The 4,035-nt window shown below is 48.2% G+C and overlaps 1 pseudogene; it reads left to right on the forward strand.

Annotated features, from left to right (window-relative positions):
• The first annotated feature begins 2,826 nt into the window (after positions 1 to 2,826).
• LOC136123146 (hsp90 co-chaperone Cdc37 pseudogene) lies at positions 2,827 to 3,784 on the forward strand (annotated as a pseudogene).
• Positions 3,785 to 4,035: the final 251 nt, after the last annotated feature.

Here is a 4,035-nt window from a genome sequence, read left to right on the forward strand (position 1 = left end):
GTAAATGTGCAGACAGTGTTTACCAGTTGAGGTCCTGAGGGAATGATCCACATATTTTCTTTTTTCTTAAAACACCTTTATTGGAGTATAACACCTTTATTGGAGTGTAATTGCTTTACAATAATGGTGTGTTGGTTTCTGATTTATAACAAAGTGAATCAGTTATACATATAAATATGTCCCCATATCTCTTCCTTCTTGCATCTCCTTCCCTCCCACCTTCCCTATCCCACCCCTCTAGGTGGTCACAAAGCACCGAGCTGATCTACCTGTGCTATGCGGCTGCTTTCCACTAGCCATTTTACATTTGGTAGTGTATGTATGTCAATGGCACTCTCTCACTTCGTCCCAACTTACCTTTCCCCCTTCCCTGTGTTCTCAAGTCCATTCTGTCTACGTCTTTATTCCTGCCCTGCCACTAGGTTCATCAATACCATTTTTTTTAATATTCCATATATATGTGTTGGCATGCGGTATTTTTCTCTTTCTGACTTACTTCACTTTGTATGACAGACTCTACGTCCATCCACCCCACTACAAATGACTTAATTTTGTTTGTTTTTTATGGGTGAATAATATTCCATTGTATATATGTGCCACATCTTCTTGATCCATTCATCTGTCGATAGACACTTAGGTTGCTTCCATGTCCTGGCTATTGTAAATAGTGTTGCAATGAACATTGTGGTACATGACTCTTTTTGCATTATGGTTTTCTCAGGGTATATGCCCAGTATTGGGACTGCTGGGTCGTATGGTAGTTCTATTTTTAGTTTTTTAAGCAACCTCCATACTGTTCTCCATAGTGATTGTATCAATTTACATTTCCACAATTTATTTTTAATGAATGGAAAAGTTTTCCATATAGAAAAGCAAAGTAGATACATGTGATATTATGTAAGTTTTGTATCATATGACTCCGGGAAAATCTTTTGCCTGACTGAAAGACTGATGGCTCCAGGTGGTACTGGGTGACCATGCCTATAATCCTCGTGGCCGACAAGAGAGAGCAACAAGGAGAAAGGGGGTCAGGGAATGAGGAGAGGAAGCCTTGCGAGGCAGAAACTATGAGAGTGAGAGTGCAAGCTGCCCACCTGCACCTAAACAGGCAGAGTGCCTAGGGTCAAGAGCAGAATTCTTTTTTTTTTTTCTTTTGTGTATGCGGGCCTCTCACTGTTGTGGCCTCTCCCGTTGTGGAGCAGAGGCTCCGGACGTGCAGGCTCAGCGGCCATGGCTCATGGGCCCAGCTGCTCCATGGCATGTGGGATCTTCCCGGACCGGGGCAGGAACCCGTGTCCCCTGCATCAGCAGGCGGATTCTTAACCACTGCGTCACCAGGGAAGCCCCAGAGGCAGAATTCTTTAACAGCAGCAACTCTCCCACCCACCCTACAAACATACTCAATTACATTTCTGTGTGTTACTGCTTCCCTTCCTTGAAATCCCTTCAGTGGAATGTCTGTTTGCATTCTCATACCGGGGGTTGTAGATGGACAGACAAGCAGGCCGTGGAGAGTAAGCACATAAAAGAGGAGCCTCCTTTGATTATCCTTTTTACCAGTTTCTTGGTTTCATTTCAAAACTGCCTTCTTTGGTAAAAGAAACAAAAAAACTTACATGCTATGTAATATGTATGTGTGTATATATATATATATATATATATATATATATTCAGATCAGCCAAATCACCCCTGACCATTAAAGGGGAGACAGCTGTTGTGGTCAGATCGCTCTCACATCCTCAGTGCCTGTTTTCTGTAGGAACCTTCTATGAATTCTCTGCTCTTCATTTATGACCATGTTTTCCAAATGTATAGTGTCTACGAAAGGTACAAAAAGTTTAGGACTTATGATAATAATAGTATTGGCAGTACCCACACTGAGCCCTTCATTGCTCACTGCTTTTCTCACTGACCGTGGAGTTTGAGGGTGATGGGGAGGAACTTCAAGATGACAGAAGAGGGCTTCCCTGGTGGCACAGTGGTTGAGAGTCCACCTGCTGATGCAGGGGACATGGGTTCGTGCCCCAGTCGGGGAGGATCCCACATGCCATGAAAGGGCTAGGCCTGTGAGCCATGGCCGCTGAGCGTGCACTCCGGAGCGTGTGCTCCACAACGGGAGAGGCCACAACAGTGAGAGGCCCACGTACCACAAAAAAAAAAAAAACAAAAAAAGAAAAAATGACAGAGGAGTGAGACATTGAGATCACCTTCCTCCCCCAAAATACATCAAAAATACATCCACATGTGGAACAACTCCTACAGAACACCGACTGAACACTGGCAGAAAACCTCAGACTTCCCAAAATGCAAGAAAATCCCTACATCCGTGGCCATGTGGCTGACAGTGTCTTGGTGCTCCAGCCGGGTGTCAGGCCTGAACTTCTGAGGTGGGAGAGCCAAATTCAGGACATTAAGCCACCAGAGCCAACCTGGCCCTATGTAATTTCAATTGGTGAGAGGTCTCCCAGAGATCTCTGTCTCAATGCTAAGACCCAGCTCCAATCAATGACCAGCAAGTTCCTATGCTGGACACCCCATGCCAAACAACTAGCAAAACAGGAACACATCCTCACCAATTAGCAGAGTGGCTGCCTAAAATCATAAGGTCACAGACATCCCAAAATACACCACCGGACATGGTCCTGCTCACCAGAAAGATAAGATCCCGCCTCATCCACCAGAGCACAGGCACCAGTCCCCTCCACCAGAAAGCCTACACAACCCATTGAACCATCTTACCCACTGGGGTCAGACACCAAAAACAATGGGAACTACAAACCTGCAGCTGGCAAAAAGGAGACCCCAAACACAGTAAGTTAAGCAAAATGAGAAGACAGGTGTCTGAGTGCCAGTGGAAGCTGAAGGGGCTGGAGGTGGCCAAGGGCGAGGGCAGCAGGACCGAGCTGTAACGGTTGCAGGCTGAGGCACAGCAGCTGCGCAAGGAGGAGCAGAGCTGGGAGCAGAAGCTAGAGGAGATGTGCAAAGGAGAAGAGCATGCCCTGGAACATGGACCTGCTCAGCAAGGACGGCTTCAGCAAGAGTATGGTCAATGCGAAGCCTGAGCAGGTGGAGGTGGAGTTGGAGGAGGTGAGGGAGCAGAAACACAAAACCTTCATGGAAAAGTATTAAGCACTTCAGCATGCTCCGCTTCTGGGATGACAGCCAGAAGTACCTGTTGGACAACGTCCACCTGGTGTGCGAGGAGACTGCCAACTACCTGGTTATTTGGTGCTTTGACCTAAAGGCGGAGGAGAAATGTGCACTGATGGAGCAGGTGGTCCACCAGACCATTGTCATGCAGTTCATCCTGGAGCTGGTCAAGAGCCTGAAAGTGGACCCTCATGCCTGCTTCTGGCAGTTCTTCACCAAGATCAAGACTGCCGACTGTCAGTACATGGAGGGCTTCAATGACGAGCTGGAGGCCTTCAAAGACTGCGTGCAGGGCCGGGCCAAGCTGTGCATCAAGAAGGTCATGAAGGAGTACGAGGAGGAAGAGTGCAAGCAGCAGCTTGGCCGAGCAGCCTGGACCCCATCGAGGTATACGAGTCCCTCCCTGAGGAACTCCAGAAATGCTTTGAGGTGAATGATGTGCAGATTCTACAAGATGCTGTCAGCAAGATGGATGCCACCGACATGAAGTACCACATGCATCATTGCATCAACTCCAGCCTCTGGGTCCCCAACTCTAAGTCCAACGAGGCCAAGGAGGAGGAGGAGACGAGTCCCAGGGACCCTTTGCTGGAAGCCTCCAAGCCGGGTGATGAGAAAGATGTCAGCGCATGACCCACCTCAGCTGCTGCCTGACTGCCTGCAGGTCCCTGTGTGCCCCTTTTCAGAAAACAAAAATAGACACCATCTCCCTAGCTCCTGGCTTCATCCACTTTTGCTGCTCCCCCACCTAGCCTGTAGGGGCCTGCCCAACCCCTCCACCACTGCCATACCCCCAGTGCTCATCCAAGTCTTTACTTTGAGTCAAGGGACTTCACTGCCTGCAGCTCGCCCCACTTCAGCATTATGCAAAAGGCTCGGGGATC

This window comes from Phocoena phocoena, chromosome 5, assembly GCF_963924675.1.
Source record: "Phocoena phocoena chromosome 5, mPhoPho1.1, whole genome shotgun sequence".
NCBI classification, from domain to species: Eukaryota; Metazoa; Chordata; class Mammalia; order Artiodactyla; family Phocoenidae; genus Phocoena; species Phocoena phocoena.